Raw genomic sequence first — 17,445 nt, forward strand, 5'->3', positions numbered from 1 at the left:
CTGGCTTCCCCAAGGAGAGAAAATGTTTTTATGTCAATGAAAATATTTTATGAGGCCTATACTAAATTCACTCGTTTCTATTTCGTCCAACAAACAGAATGACACACTAAAAGATGAATAAGGAAAATCATCATGTTGGCCGCTTACACTCTGGTTTCTGACAGTTTCTAGTTAGATGATACTTTAATTATTTGTGAAAAAAAGCCTCTCTTGAGTTCTCCATTGGACTGAAAAAAATTGCTCCATCTCATCATCCATGAGCAATCTGGCTAGGGCTCCTGGCACACAGAAAGTTTTCTGCATTACTTTGATTTATGCATATTTATTAAGGAGCCAGACAAGTTTCATCTGGCTTTGTATAATCAGAGATCAAGGACAAGATCTGAGAGCAGCAGAGGTGTGCTACTTGCTCCCCTGAAGTCCTGGAAGTGCTGCTTCCTTCAATTTTTCACACCTAGTTAAGGTTCAGTAATCTTGTACTGCATGTTGTTACACAAGTGCTGTGTGTCTTTTACCAAGCTGATTTTTAGGGCATAGATGAAGAATCCATCCTGAAGAAATACCTCTTTAGTTTGGGTCAAATTGTTCCAGTATTGCCCAAAATCAGCAGTGACATCTGAGCCCAGCTTTCAGATACATGAGGGCTGCTCAGCCCTCCTTACGTCAGTTCAGTGGGGGTGTTTAGCATTCTTTTGTTTGAGCTAGCTCTGATGTCATAATTTTGATATTAATTTCTGTCCAAATGGTTTGAGGAGGAGAAGCAGAAGGAAGGTAAAATTTTGGGATTAACTAATGTTTCTATACTCCTCACTCAGTGTATGCTATTCAGGTGACTCCAAGCATAGTTGCTCTTTAACTCAAATAGGCTTATTCTTCCAAGTTTGATTGAGAATGTAAATGTCTTCCCAGAACAGCTACATGCAGTGAAGTGACACTTTAATAACAAATTGCCCTGAAACCTTCTTGACGAAAGGGCAGGATTTGCAGTAAGTTACACAATGGGCAAGTAATTGGCTGGCTACTTTCTGCTTAGGTCTTAAATCATGATGGTTACATTGAGCCATGGAAAGGGAAAAGATTAAGGCTGTACCTAGCTTAAGCCACTCAGAGTGTAGAGCTTGGCAGAGAAAGCTGTCATTCTGTTGCATTCCTTTCAGCAGAGTAGAGCAGGGTTTGGATTCCTTTCCATCAACACATCAGGATGGCTGTGCATGGTATCTGAAAAACTCTTCACTCTTTTCTAAACAGAAGTGATACCTTAATATATCAACTATGTTTCAACAGACAAAACAGAAGGTGATACCAGTGGATCAGGAATAACTCTTCAAAATGCCTTTGTGAGGATGGTAAGCTACTAATGCTGCATTAACAAAGAAACTTGCTTGCCAAGAACATGTAGAAGAGTGAGTGCTGCCAGTTCTGCATTTCAGTACTGCAAAGCTAAGGTTCAGCTCCACCAGGGCTTCCTACAGCCTGTCAAGCTGTACCTGCTGCCACCACTGGCCTTTTTCTGAAATCTGTGTAGTCTGCAACTGACTGACCTACATTAAGTGTGCTTTCTGTTTCACAAGAGGAGATGGAAGGTCAGGCTGATGCTATCAGAACATGAGTTAAGTAAACAAAGAAAAGAAAGTGAACAAACCAAAAAGCATAAGCCAAAAAAGAGTGCATTAGCTCACCTGAAGCTTGTCTTGGCCTAGTAATTTTTCTGAGCAGGAATGTACAGAACCATCAGAAAAGAAAGACCATGGGCGTAGTGTTTTGTTCATTTCACCCATGTTAACACCCATAAATTGAATTATGGCAGGAGCTGGAATGGATTTTTTTATACATGAAGATAGTTATTTCTTAACACGGAAAATGGCTAACATGGATTTACTGAAAATTGTACTCAATGTATGGCAAATACTCACAGGATCATCAGAGGACATCAGAGTGACACAGCATGGCTTACTGTATGCATGTATGCACTGCCATATGCAAAGAAAATGCTGCTTAGGATGCATCTCATATTTGACTTCAAGTATCACCTAATATAAGAAAGACAGCTATTCAGTTTCAGTATGAGCCTGGAACTCACTTTTTGAGTGCTCATCCCTTGGAAATGGTTCCTTTTACCAGCCAGCCCTCAGCTAACAGAAACCTATCGCAATATATAAAACTCTTGTCTGTGTCATCTTTGTCATTATTCCTGCACACCTTTCAAACTAGATTTAAACTCCTTGTGATGAGGATCTGGGCCTTGCATCCTTCACTGTTACAACACATTGAGCTGCATCCTCAGAAACTGCCCTGGGTCTGTTCCCTTTGTTACATGGGCAGGGTATTCTTTGCAAAATATTAGGCACTGGAAAGTGACCTTTTAACTCACTGGTGACAAGAAAGAACTTAATAATGTATGAAGTAGCATGTACTCAACACATCTGGAGACAGATGCAGCTAGCCTGTTCTCTAGTGATTTTCTAGAAAGATTGAGGCACCTTTGAGTTCAAAAGTGAATTTTTTCCTGAAACTGAACTAAAAGATAAGAAGCTTAAAGCTCCTGTAAGAGAGAAACCAGAAACTGACAGACTGGGTACAATTGTCCCTTCCTCAGGGCTATCCAGGCAAACCTTTTCTTCCATTCATCTCTGCATAGCAGAAGTATGTTGGTCACTAAAAACTATTTGCCAATTCTGAATCTTCATGGCTGATTCCCAAAATTACACAGTTTAAGTGAAGGCTCAGATTTTTTGGTGCTAAAATCACACCTACCTACACTCCTGGATGTACAATTCTCAAATGCAATGGAGAAAAGGGTTTCAGACAAAAGCATATCACAAAGGAGAAGAATACTATAGCCTTAAGCTTGCTCACTGTATCTGACACACTCCCAGTGGATCTAAGCCCATCAGACATGTGAAAATGAAGTGATTTAGAGCTGTAAATGCAATGCAGCTTACCCAGATCACTGCCAGAGCTTGCATATCTGTCCCAGTCTGATTTGCAACCTCCATCTGTTTTTCAGGGTCTATTGCTTTCTGGTTTTCTTCCTCTTCTCCACATCACTGTGCCATGCTCCAGATTAAAGGTAAAAAATAATTTGGATAAGCACTAGGGACTCTAGGTCTGAGTCTAAAGTACAGGGGTGAAAAAATGACCTGTTAAATCAATTTCTTAAGTGTTCTGAGAAGGAGGTGTTGAGAAGCTCCAAGTTTGGTGTTTCAGGCTATTTCTGGTGATGAGGAAATGCCAGCTGGCGTACAGGCTAGGTCAGTTCTCCCAGAGATGAGGAAAACTTAAAAAAAAATGACTGTGTGGGAGGAAAGAAACAAAAAGGCATCAAAATGCTCTAGTAGAATAGAGACTTGCTCCACTCCAAAACTTGCTCATTTTGTTTTCAAGAAGCCCCTGCAAAGTGACTACTGCAACCAGAAATTAATCACTGAAAATTCCTGAGGACAGCAGTGTAAAAGACTGCAATGAGAAAAATGCACTCAGGTGGAAAAGGAACAATATTTCAGTTGGGCTCAGGGACAAGTTACCTTTGTCCACAACAAAACTCACCTGCCCTCACACTCTTAAAGGAAGACTGTGTTTTAAAAACTTGATTATGTCCAATGTTGAATGGGTCTAAAATACCTACTTGATGTGATAAGTTTGGTCAGTTGCATGAGAAGAAATAAGGTTAACAGGTTTCAGCTTCTCCCTCCATGGAATTATTTGAATTCAGTGGAACAATTCACTTGCTGCCATTCTGAAGTTCTCCAAGCTTCTGCTTTGAGTGCCAACTGTTCATTGCCTGGGGAAAAGGCCAGAGCCCATGGTTTGAGGTTCTGCACAGCCCCTACTTTCTGGGACAGAATTGAGCTGGAAGAGAACAAAGCTTTTTGTCATCAGAAAGACTGTAGTGACCTTCAGACTGACTTGGGGCCATTTTTTCCAAGGATTGAATTTCAGAGAGAAAAGAGTTCCTTTAAAACTGGAAGTGTTGGATGACTTCAAGAATTTGGTAAGGCTAGACTGGAAACAACCTCTGATTTTCCAAACATTGAGTTTCAATTCTTTGCATTGCATACCCTGTTGGAAATTTACGAGCTACCACTTATATCAGGTGCGTGCTTGCATAATCACTGAAAGTCTGAACTAAACATGCTTACGAACCAAATTAGCCTGTCTTAGCTTCTTGACTGTTAGCAGGGAAGTCCAACACTTTTGGGCACTGCTTTGCAAGCAGTTGTAGCAGTGGCATTGGGATTAAACCTGCTGCACTCATTAATCATGTTTGAGAGCCACATGCATTTGACGTAAGTAGAATTTTAAATTCCAAGTCATCCAGAGCAATGTATCCTGTCCTCAAGACATAGGCTGGCACCTATGACTCTGAGTTGTCTCTAATTCCTGATAGTTCTTGCTCCTGCGGTGAACAGACAATCTAATTACTTGTGGCATGTATGTAGCCTCATCCAAATATGGTTAACTGATTTCCTAAGGCATCTGATAGGGAGACAATTTAAACAAATAGCAATTAATAACACTATTTCAGTGTGACAATATTAGTGATAATTCTTAGGTTCAAAGAAGGAAAAGTAGTTTGCAGTATCTAAAGGGTCTACACAACATCTCTTGAAGTAGTAGCAAGCAGATACGAAGAATATTGGAAGGTGGTCAACCAATTTGTCACTCAGTGTGAGGCCTTTGACACATCAGAGAGCTCTGGTATGACAGCAGAGATTATCCTCCAGCTGCTCTATCGGAAAGGACATCACAAACAGAAGCTCGTAAGAACTTTATAGAGGTGAAAGTACACTATGATAGAACAGCACAACTGTTCTGCGGGTGACATAAGATAAAGATCTACAAAGCAAATTATTTTTCCAACATATCCTATATGTAAAGAAACATGGAAGTTATGTGGTGAAAACTGTCTGCTGTCATGCAGAAACCCTGACTTACATACATGAAGGGAGCTCTCCATCATTAAATGAGCTCATCTGCAAGGAAAAATTTTGTTCCCAGCTCTGGCAATTCACTTAGTAGGTATGGGGCATAGGGGAATATGGTATCAGTCTCAAAGTTGTGCATAAGAACATGGTCCAGTTGGAAGGGAGCAGCATGGTGGCCTGGTCTTACTGAATATTTCCCACACCAGAGACAGGAAATGTTTTTATCCTTGTTTCGAAGCACTTTTTCATATGAACAGCAACCCGTAGCTTTCCTTTCATCTTACAGTTTGTACCAAGAGGTATGAAAACCATACTTCATTCAGACCTACTGTGAACAGCATTTGTTTTGGTTCTTTTTGCTGATTTTGCACTTCATGAAGAGCTAGGATAAAGAATTAGACCATCTCCTACATGGTCTGCTACAGTAGTAACCTTTTGGGGCAGAGACTCTGTACAGACCTGCATTAATCATATGACCCACTTCCTCTTCTGCAGACAGCATACTTTCTCCTTGCGGTGGTTGCTTCACAACTACTCTGGTGTAACACTTGATTTTCTTAGAAATAAAGACACTGGAAGTAAGATAGTTGGAAAGAGCCCCATGCCTCTTTTCTGCAGGACCACCAAGTGTGGGAACATCTTGGCTTCCATTCTGATTTTGATGGGCCTCATCTGTTACTTTTTGAAGCAAACATGTGTGAACATCAGTGATATACTGTGAGGTAGGTGGAGGCATTGATTAGTCCTTAGAAACACATAATTTCAGGGCCAGAGGTTCTGGGTTCAGTCCATGTGCAGGTGGTACTTGGCTCACATTCCTTCAAAAATAGCAAAATGTATTATCTCAAGCGCTGTTTAAAATTACATTGAGGTTCTGGTAGAACAGGCTTTTTCTCTGTTTTACCTCACTCCAGAGAATTATCCTTCCCAGTTCCTCTCAACATGGCCTCCTCCACATCTAGGGTTTTTCTGCCACTGGTTCTTTCATGGTGAAAGGGGTGCAGGTTGTCCAGCAAGCCAAACTCTATTCCCAGATCAGGATATATAATACTTTCAAGGGCTTTGAAATTTAATTGCGCCATTCAGTGTGGGGCAGAGTCAACAGATGCCAAGCTTGGGCCAAAGCTGGAAAGCAGGCATTAAGACCTGGCTTCCTGGTAGAAGTCTTTTCCATGAACTGCTGCTACACAAAAGTCCAGTGTATAGCAGGTCCAGATGATTAAACCTCATGGCTATGCAAAGTCTCACAAGGACAGTTTTACATTTCTGAGAACTGCCAAGAGCCATAAAATAAGGGTTAGTGGTTTAAGGGTGGGAAAATATGCCTGGATCCTGTAAATCTACGAATGTGGGCTTTACTTGGGTTAAATATTTGGGAAGATAAGCCAGTGCTGGCTATATACGTAGCACCAATTTATACCAGAGCTCTTGTGCCTACACAGCTCAGTAGTTGGTCTGATCACACAGCTGTCAGAGGAGCTCCTGGCTGTAGTGAAACCTATCTTCAGTCATGTAGCTTGCAGTTACAATAATCGATTGTACAGGAGCAGAAATAAATTTGATGAAGCAGAACAGCAACCAGCTGAGCATAAGCCTCCCAGTAGAACTGAATATCATGCCTGAGTCTTAATATCATGACCTTTATAATAAGGCAAGGCACATTAAATTAGCCTGGTGTCTCAGAATTACCTACCACTGCCTGATCATAGTGTCCTGACCTCATCTTATTCTGCTCTGAAAACTTAGTATCAAGCTGCAAGGGTTAACAGTGTGGTAGCTTCACATACCACCAGGACCTACTCAGGCAGGACTCTTGCCCTCTCTTGAGGTCCAATATGCATACTCTATTCCTCTCATTTTTTAACCTCATGCGGATGAGGTCTCTTGGGCTGGGGCTTTTTTTTTTTTTTTTTCAGAATGCAGATGCATGTATTGGAAGGGATCTGGGTAAACCCTTGCAGATAATGCTGAGCTTTAAGCTCCCCTTTCAGCTCAGGATGAAACCAGTTTTCAGAAATTATCCCACTTTTTCAGATAATAATATTTGGATGTCTGCACTGCTCTATGCTTGCTTTGAGTTTATGTTGTGGCTGTTAAGACGTATCCATGTTTGCATTAATGATTATGAGTGAGCAGGAAGGCAAGTGGAAAGGACTGACTGCGACACCCAGGGACAGTTTGCTAGTCTAAGCCAGAATGCAAATCAGAAACAGATAATTGCTGGAGTCGAAATGGGAAGTTTCAGGCTTTGTTACAGTATCATTGGACCATTTCTGACTCTGTCTTATACGAAGCAAAGTCCTAGTGAACACCCCTACTGCATGTTTCTTTCGGAGGAGTTTTTTCTAGACATGTGACTATGACCTTGTCTATTATCATTCTGAAAAGTACTGAGAACAATACACCTGATACTCTTGCACCTCATCTCTGTGCAGTAATAGGGTATTTAGTTTTATAGTTCTGTGATTACTTCTATCAGACAAGGTGACCCTGGAATCTCCAGCAAAATAGAGTGTATAAATTTATAAAGGTGCATGGAGTTCCCTTGTGAGCTACAGCCCCACTGTGCTAAGCCACTCTGGTGCCAAGAAGCCTAGACACAGTAAAGCTGTAGACTCAAGGGGAAACTTCTAATGGTGGCTGAGATAGAAACAAAATTTTGGGTCTTCAGCATGCTGGCTTGCACCCAGTCTTACTCAATTTTACAGCTTCATGGAGAAAAGTGCTGAATTTCTACTACTTAAAAAGACCACACTGGCTTAAGATTGTGCATGGGTTTAATATAGGCCTCATATGGATGCCCAAAGGAAGAAAAAAACCCCACAAAAATAGTATTTTGTACTGTGTAAATAAAAGCAAAGCAAACAAGGCTCAAGCTCAGCTTTTTAGTAGTCCAGATGCATGTGAATGCTTTTGAGAAAAATAGTTGGAATTTTTCTCAGCAGCAGTTGAGGCATAGGCAAGGAGCTTCATGCTTGTACACTGAACTTTTTTTAGGCAACATGTCACTTTGGGAGAAAAGAGGAAGACATTAATACATAGCTTAAAAATTTGGCTAAAAGGTCACAAAGGATTGCTCTGTGCCCAAGATAGCTTAAAATCCATGCTTGTTCTTGGTAGCAAAACACTTTCCACACACAGAGGCAAAGAGCTGGAGTTTTGCTGCTCATTTTCCAGACTTCTTTAAAATAAACATGAGACACATGACTAAAAATCCCAAACTCCAAGAAAAGTTCAGCATGAGCATATGAAAAGTCCTGCCAGATCAAGGATTAAACACTTGAAAGTGCATGCAGAAATCTCAGTTCACATGATGTGATGGTAACTGCTCTATCTTATTGGATAGGAGGGACTGGACAGTGCTAGTGACATCTCTTACTTTGATTTGAGCCCTTCCTAGATTACGTTTCTGTTATAAAATCAAAAAGTTTTAGCAATTGTTACTGAGTACAAAATTTGTGACAGGAAAATACAATGCACAGTTCTTTTTCTTCATCCTTATTGCAGTACTACTAAAAACCAGAAAAGAACAACAGAGTTTTAATAATATTCTTGAGGCCAAATTACTAGTTTGAATATAAAGAGGGTTGTGAGTGGTTAGCATGGATTCACCAAGTCATCTTTACTGACCTGATAACCTTCCACAATGAGCTGACTGTCTTGGGAGACAAGGGAAGAGCAGTTGTTGTTTTCTACCTTGACTTCAGCAAAGTTTTCATCACTGTCTCCTATAACATCTTCACAGAGAAGCTCATAAATTATGGTCTGGATGAGCCAACCTCATTGAGTCTGAGACTGAAAACTGACTGAAGAGGCAGGGGCAGAGGTTAGTGATCAGTCACACAGGGTCTAGTTGGAGGCCAGTAACCAATGCTTCATCCCAGAGACCAATCCTGTCCGCTTTCCTATGGTCTGCATGTCGGGGCAGAGTGTGCCCTCAGCAAGTCTGGTGACAGTACAAAACTGGGAGGACAGCTGACACACCAGAGGGCTGTTGTGCCTTCCAGAGGGGCCCTGACAAGTTGAGGAATGAGGAACCACATAAAGTTCAAAGCTGGCAAAGACAAAGTTCTGCAGCCTGGGAAGGAAGAACCCCAGGAACCAGCAGAAGCTGAGGTCCACCCAGACAGAATAAACCCTAGCGTAAAAGGATTTGGGGGTTGTCACTGAAAACTGGAAAATAAACTCTCCAACAATTTTTTAGGTTAGAAAGCCTGCTTCATTAGCACTGCTGGATGCAAGACTCACTGCTGGAATCTTCCTCAAAGTATGCAAACTAAGGAAGCTATCAGACCAGGTTATATTCCTGAAAAAATACATATTCATCACATTTTTGAATATATGCATATATACAAATAATTTCCACAGACTTATTTGAATATGATTCCAGGTCTTCTGGTGAATCTTTTCTCCTTGTGACCAACTCAAATATGTGATCAAGTCATAATGTTCTTCTCTGATCATTCTTTGCTCTGACATACAATCCCTGTTCTCAAAATTAAGATATTAGCTAGTATATATTAATAATAATAATAATACAAGTAAATAAGGAAACATTAGCTGGAAAATTACTTACTAGTCACAGGTGTAGGGGACAAAACTGAGAATTAACCACAAATCTAGGGATGATACACTACAGTGATAAAGTTAAAAGAATCTTCCAACATCTTCCCCACTGCTGTATGGACTTCTTCTTTCAGAAATATAACCCTTTTGGAAATGGTTCTGGTGTACTCCAAGTCAGTGATGAACTCGCCATGTTCCCTTGCAGCAAAGGAGGTTAATGAGTTGGTTGTGAACTTTCCTTGCTTGGGGAAATTGAAAAGACATCTGGACACAGTCTTGGTTCTGGATGCTTGTTTAAGACCTGAGAAGGGAGGTTGGACCAAGTGACCTCCAGAGATCTCTTTCAACCTCAACCATTCTATAATTCTTTATATACAATTAGGTTTTGTCTTATCATGTTAAGAAGTTTATGGGAGCAGATTATTGATGCTCTGATAGGTTTTGGAGTAATGTGTCTTGCTTGCATTTCACTGACAGCGCATAATCCTCTGAATTAACTTATCCTGTAAAGGATATATACAAATATTTTTATTTTACAGAAGAATCTTAAGACAAAACGTAAAACTGGGACATGTTTCCCATCAGTTGTTGATTAGTAAAAGTACAGCCAATAAAATACTTCCTAATATCAACTACAGACATCTAAAAATAATTCACTTTTTGCCTTGTTGAAATGCAATATGTTGCTTTATTCTTGTTAATCTTCAAATTCAGACAATTTAAGGCATGGTGACTCAAGCAACTTGTCCTCTTTGCTATTTTAAGTCTAAAAATAGGTGTATTCATGCAACAATGAAACAATGACTCATGTCTGAAGCAAGGCATTTAGGGTCTAATTCCTCTTTTACCACTCAAGGAGAGGGTAGTGTGGAGGGACAGAATCACAATGCTAAGGAAAATTGGATCTTTATCAGTCAAAGCTGGAGGAGTAAAATGAAGTAATTTTTTTTTAGCAGTTCATGTGGTATGTGAATAAAGAGACAATTTGCAAAGCCTAAATGCGGTTCAAGGGAACTGAACACTTTCTTCCACCAGGTAAGTCACAGCTGTGTTTTTGAAGGACTGTTTGCAAAATGAGCCACTGTGCACAAGGTGGAAGGTGCCTGTGTTTCTCACTCAGCCTCAAGGCAGTCATTAACATGAAGCAACTTCACAAAATACCCCAAAGCAAGCATCCTCCTTATTATGCAAACATAATGCACCTACTGAGGGCTTGGCTCCAGTGAAATTCATTCAGAACAGACAGGCTTGGAGGACAAGCACGCAGATCTGTAACAAGAGTAAAACATTTGCTTTCTGTCTGTATTCAGCAAGCAGCTGCAGATTCCCTGTGGCACATTAAAAAAATGCTCTATTTATACATGCCAACAATACTAGCAAATTCCGGAGCTTGCTGGAGCATTCTCGCTATATGAAAACAAACTTGTTTTTTCAGTGACAGAAAAAAGATGTGAAAATGGGGGCTTTCATCATAATCACGGGGGTTATTACAAAACTAAACTGTTCTCCTAAACTACTATTTCCACACAAACAACTCATTTGCAATTGTAAAAGCAAGCAACTTAGCGGAAATAGACCACTCTGTTACTAAAAAAGTTGCCTTCTTCCTTTACTGTAGGTTTTATTTTAAGAAAACTGATATGGATAAATTCTCATATCTCTTAATGGAATTTTAAAATAATTACCATTGTATTAGCTTTTCCTTGTATCTGCTTTTCAAGTATAGCTTGTGTTTTATAGTAGTACCAAAGCAGTAATCAAGGGCCTGCTCTGCTGCCTTCATATCTTTTTTTTTTTTTTAACATTTTAACATTGAAATTTTTCTGTTTGGGATGGGTAGCGTTTTTGATCTCACATACTCTTAACACTTCCAAGGAGTGGTAATTTTCTTCTTTACAGGGGCACCCGGAACAGCTGCTGCATGTACATCAGGCCAACAATCAGGGTCTGGAGCTGCTCTCTAATCCCAGTGACACCTTTTCCTTGTTCTCTGTTCTACTCTTCAACTGTCTAGTCCTCCTTTGTGAACAGATGCAGTCCCTTATGCTTGTCTTGAAATGCTTGGAAGGAATGACTACTTTGGCAACAATACTTCATTGCAGGCAGGGATATCCCTATTTTTTTTTTTTTTTTACTTAGGAAAGTGCTCAAAGAACTTGATACTTCCAGTGGTGGCTTTCTGACCTTGTGGGTACAGCTTGGGGCTGTGCTACAGAACCCTCTCTGTCAGCTGATATGGATTTCTTTTTTCTTAGAGGGAAACTCAGCTGTGCCTGGGAAAGACTAGAGCCCCTGCTGCAGATAGGCAGAGGGACACGGCAGAAAGACAAACATTTTGAAAGCACAGTTAATTATGAAATTAGGACATTTTGCATTTGTTTCTGCAATGAAGAAGCCTTTCAGTCACAAATATAGAGGAATGAGAGGAGTTCTTCAATAGTAGCCTGTGAACAAGACTTGAGTGAAATTCAGTATATGGGAGGAGCCTGGGTTATTCCACTATTTGAGCTAAGTGGTGGTAAAGACTGGGCACAAGGTGAAAAGACTCATTTGTAGGATTAGGCTTCATAAATCAAATTCTGTGCTTATTTGAAAGTTCTCTTGAAGCTCACTTTTTAGCTAAAGCAATAGCAAAATACCGTAGGGGAGAATACTTTCTCTTCCACATTCTAATAGTTCATTTGCACTTCAAAGCAATGACTCAGACTTAATTCAGCCTTAACTATCATGACCTAATTAACTTTATGTTGCAGACCAGGCCTGAATATATGACATGCTTTTCCATGTTGAGGGCTGGCTGTTCAGTCTCACAGCTTTTCCTAACTAGTTTTATCTGTCACAGCACTTCCCTTTTCCTTTCTATGCCTCTGCATCTTCCTGAAAGATTTTCCATGGAAGGCTCTCGCAAGCACTTTAAAATTCACATAGATTATATCTATCCAGTCTACTTAACATGTTTGTGTTATGTGGCACAAGTTTCCTACATGGAAATGACTAACCTTTATTTCAGACTATTTCATATCAATTCTGAGTGGTTTTGTAACACATTAGGCTTCAACTACCTGAAAACAGATAGCTCACCCTTTTTTTTTTCTTGGAAAGGGGAAAAAAATGACAGTTTTCTGAGAGCATGGAAACATTCCAGCAATGTTTTTTGGTAACTGATACATTAAATCAATTTCATGCCCCCTCCAAATTTACAGGAGCAATACAAACTAAAACATCTTTAGAAATAGTTTTGTCTAAGATGCTCTCACACAACTGGAATGTTAAAAAAAATTATATTAATTTAAAATTAATTTTGAGTTTTGTTCCTGACAATTGCAATGTTGAGACCTACAGAAATGGGCGGAGCATCAAATCTGAAAGAGAAATATGATTTCTGATTAACTCACTAGCGAAGTTAAAATACTTAATGCTTTTTTTTTGCAAAAAACATTACTTAGAAAATTTTTTTTTTTGCAAAAAACATCACCCTAGTTGTTGGAGATGATGGTCCTATGGCTCTGAAAATATAAAGCATTTCTCCCAAATCTCTCTTATTTTTATGGAAGATAAATATGTACAGACAATCTATGAAACTCCTTGTCATTGGTCATCAGGTTGGACAAATATGTGAAAAAGTTAGAAATTAATAGGCTGAATTAGTGGAGCTGCTAGACCTACTATGCAAAGAAGAATAGGTTTTAGTTAAAGGTTAGTCGTAGCTCCTAAACCATTGATAGCTGGTGCTTGAGAGTGGATACTGACGGCAATATTCATCTATAGCAATTTTTTATTTTATACAAAACATCTGCTACTGGATGGTGGTATGAATATAGCAGATGGATCACTGTTTGTCCAGTAAATAATGAATTATGTTGTTCAGTATAATTGATAATTAATTATTTGCAAGAGACAACTTTCAAAAGAGAAAAATCTCCTTTACTATTTTTAAACATTTGAAGAATAGGCCCAAGCCCATAAAAATTCTTTAATGAACAATACTTGATATGTGCTACCGCGCAGTTTCCTACACTAACTCCTTGCAGAACTGGAAAGAGTATTCTTTTTAACATTCTCTCTACGGGACAATGCATTACAATCAAAGGTTTGCTAAGCATAGACAAAGCTGGCACAAATCTTTTAATACTGCCAAGAGCAGATTTCTCAGTAAAAAAGGCAATTTTTATGAAAAAAACTTTAAAGCCAGTTAAAAGAAATCTTGGAATTCAAATCCACAGAAGATTCTGTACTCAAATCTAGATTCCTTCTAAAATAAACCTGAAAGTTAAAGCACACCAAAATTTGAAAAAATGCCTAAATATTTTTTTGTTTTTTTGTTAACTCTATCAAGAAGTATATTGCAAGACATAAAATCTATTCCAATTAAGGTGACCACTGATTAAAAACTCAACTCTATGCTCCATGAGGGATTCAAATCTTGACAAAAATGAATGTTCCCACGAATTAATATGTGGTTTTCAGTTTCTACTTAATTTCTAATTTCAAATATTTCTAAAGAGTCTTTGTCTGAGAACTGAGACTCTCTATACATGTGAGTATGCCAAGCAGGCTGTGTGGAAGATTGCTGTTTTGGGAGACAGGCTGAAAAAAATGCAACTCCTGTCCCATAAGATATTGTTTCAAAGTGGAGAACCTTACTGCACTGAATACTCATTTTCTGTTCAGCACCAGATGTCAGCAGAGCTTTAGGTAGCTGGCTCACAGTCTAGCTTTTTAGCATGTATGTGAAATGTCACATACTAAACCAGGCCTACATTTACAAGACAACCACTTGGTGAATTACTAATGGGTGAGGAATTGCTGCTCTCTGTCCTTATCCAGATGTCCTCTTGCATCCCCGGTGCGAGCAGCTCAATCCTTTGTGCTGCACACTTCCATCCTCCTGCTTTGCTTCCACAGAGATGGCTCAGGCACAGATGTTAATTGCTCCCTCTGCAAGAGGTACTCTGCTGCTGGCAAACTCACCCAACAGCCAATATTGCCTGCTTTTTTGGTTTGGAGGGTTGATCCTGGGAAGCTAAGCTCCCTTCCAGTCACTTCTCACTCCAGCCTCCCAGTGGGATGGGAGGAAAAAAGTGGAAACCAAACCAAACCAAACAAAAAAAAGTAGTTATGGGTCAAAGTAAAGACAGGTTAATCAGTAAAGAAGAAAATTGTGGAAAAGAGCAAGTGATGTAAAAGCAATTCTACACCTGCCAGCAGCAGAGTGATGTCCAGCCTACCTCCAAGAGTGGCTACTTACAACAAAACTTACCTCCCCTGGTTTTCTTGCAAAGCATGATGCTGTGTATTATGAAGTATCTCTCCAGTCAGTTCAGGTCAGCTGTCCTAGCTCTCCTCATCCTAGACTATGCCCTAGGAGAAAACAGAGTGAGAAACAGATGATGAGCAAGCACTACACAGCAAGAGCTAAAACACTGTGGATGTTGTTATTAACTATTTTCAACACAAATGTAAAACACAGCACCATTTGTGCTGCTACAAAGAAAACTAAATCCACCCCAGTACACAGAGGAGGCAAACTACCCCTTGCTGCTAGTTCAGAGCATGCAGCATGGGTAATCTTAAATTGGTGAAGATCACTGCTTGGTGCAGCACAGCTGTGGGGTAGATCTGCAGTGAGGCAGAGTTCTAAGTCCAGTGTGGTGGACCTCTCAGTCCAGCAAGTGGAACAAATTGACCTGTGTTCACACAAAATCACAGTTTTTCAGGCTTGCTGTCAAGGAAGTTTTACAGCCCTGCACAGTTTTCCTTCTACTACATACTATGAAAGAAGAGTTCTTTAAGAGCATGGAGATACATATTTCCCTATCCACTCATCTCACCTTTCCCTAGAAGTTGCCACTTTTTAATAGACCTTCCTCAATTGAAAAGCAAACAAAAAAACAAACAAAGTAGTATACACCTGCTCATCCCAAGTCCTGTCCTCAGCTCTTTTCTCACTTCTTAGTAGCATGAGCTACCTTGTTGCAGGAGTATATGGCTTGGAACCTGTCATTCAGTGCTATTCCCCACTGTCCTCCACTGAAATCCTTGGGACCTCCATGGGAAGACAGGGAGGATATGAAGAAGGCAGTGCTTCACCTCAGTTCCAGGCTGAGATGTGTTAGCCTGCCCAGGATGTCTCAAAGACCAAGGGAGAGTCCTACATACCAGGAAGTTCTCCGTGGCAGCTGTCCACTTGTCCCTTCCAGGCTCAGTAAAGCAGTTAATGCATTTAACTCTGTACCTTTTTTACTTCAGTAGGACTGTGTTTGGCCCTAAAGTACACCATCAGATACCATGCTAGGCTGGGATCTGATAGAGAAGCACAACATTCCAACTTATTTCCTGTTCATGTGGACTATTGTTAAGTAGATACCAGTTTTGCTAGCAGCTGGCCCTTCAGCTAGTTAGCCTACTAAAACAAAAGAAAGAGTATATTAATGGATGTATATTTCAGTTATATAGTACAAATGCTGTTAAGTTTTGATCAAATGCCACTTTTGTATACTGGTAGGCTGATCACTCCACTTTACTATTTTTCGTCCTTAAACATGGATTCTTCTGTTGAGAAGCACACTTTGTCTTCTAAATTAGAAAATAAGAATTATGCACAAATATTAAGTCCTTGCAATTTTTTTATTACTAAAAGTGCAAAAAGTATTGTGCTGTTTCCCTTACAATTCTGCTTGTACAGGTCAAGCAATATAGTTAGCTATAGACTAATTTTTCAGTTGAGCCTCTAAGGAGGCAGAAAGACAGAATAACAGAGTCACGTGCTCTCTGAACTTAGGCAAGTGATACCAAAATAGGACCTGACAGGCATGAACATTTCAGACAACACAGATCTTGGAGTACTGTATAATATTTTTTTTCAAGAATACAATGCAGTTTTCTCAAGCATTGTATGAGATTAAAGGCTCTGCATAGAATCATGTGAACATTCTAACTCAGTTTCATTGAAGCCCTTAGGGGCCTGATGCAAGTCTTTGCTGATGCATGCAAGAACCTTGCCCAGCTGTGAATTTGACTCCTGTTGTATAAAGCACTCTCAGTCCCATTATAAACCAATGTTGTTTTAGTTTCAAAGAATGTGACAGATTCACAAAAGAATGCTTCTGCATTTTCCCTTTATCAAGTGATTTTATTGAAACTGATAATAATTTCTTTTTTGTTTTCCAGATATTTGCACTCATTTATATTTAGATGCTTTCTGCAGTGGAAAAAGAGTGATATTACAACATAAAGGCTAGCAGCATGGGTGCATTTCTCTGCTTCAAAGCAGTCAGAGGGAAACCACTTTATAATCAGACATGCATATTGGAAGGCAGTGAATGCCAATCTCTGTGTATGGGAAACCACACAGAGTTTACTTGACAAGAAAGCTTTAGGGGAAAAAAACCCCACACCACGAACACACTTTGAAGAACTAACTTGCACAAACTCATGTAAACACAAATAAATAGGATAGATGTTTTTCAAATGTAAACACTTAAGTATCATATTCAAGCAAAAAGGTAGTGGGTTTGGTTCTTCTAACTGTTTTTACAGCCATCAAAAGGAACAAACATGACAGGTTGCCCTTTTCCAGTTCCTCCCTCAGTTGTGCACAGCAGGCAAACTTTGTTTCTTTTCTCCTCTTACTGTTGCCTAGTCATTAGAAATTTGCATTTGATGAAACTAAGAGAAAATGCCTCTTTTTTTTTTTTTCTCAGAAGTTTCTTTTTTCTGCTTATTTCCTTGTTGAAGCATCTCAATGAGAGGTGTTTGTTCGAGGGGGTTTTTCCAGTTGTTTTTTGTTTGTTTGGTGGAGATTTGGGGGTCTTTTGGGGTTTCTTTCAAGGAGACACCTATCTTTTCTAAGTTGAATTCAGTGCAAACAATATGTAATATATGAGCAACTTATAAGGATTAAAGGTGTGAAACTGCTCTTTTCCTTCTTCAGTTGGAAAATAAACAAGGGGAT

At 39.6% G+C, this 17,445-nt stretch overlaps 1 long non-coding RNA gene across 3 annotated transcripts in view; it reads left to right on the forward strand.

The window, feature by feature from the left end:
- The window catches only part of LOC135290615 (uncharacterized), a 54,302-nt gene that overhangs the window by 34,982 nt on the left and 1,875 nt on the right, over nucleotides 1-17,445 (forward strand). For 2 of the 3 annotated variants that reach the window (XR_010353368.1, XR_010353367.1), the window contains exon 5: nucleotides 10,445-10,526. This is a non-coding gene — a long non-coding RNA (uncharacterized LOC135290615). Of the gene's footprint in view, nucleotides 1-10,444; nucleotides 10,527-11,390; nucleotides 12,399-17,445 lie in introns of those variants that run through there. The other variant, XR_010353369.1, reaches the window with a different exon arrangement.

Source organism: Passer domesticus, chromosome Z (assembly GCF_036417665.1).
Source record: "Passer domesticus isolate bPasDom1 chromosome Z, bPasDom1.hap1, whole genome shotgun sequence".
In the NCBI taxonomy this organism is placed as follows: domain Eukaryota; kingdom Metazoa; phylum Chordata; class Aves; order Passeriformes; family Passeridae; genus Passer; species Passer domesticus.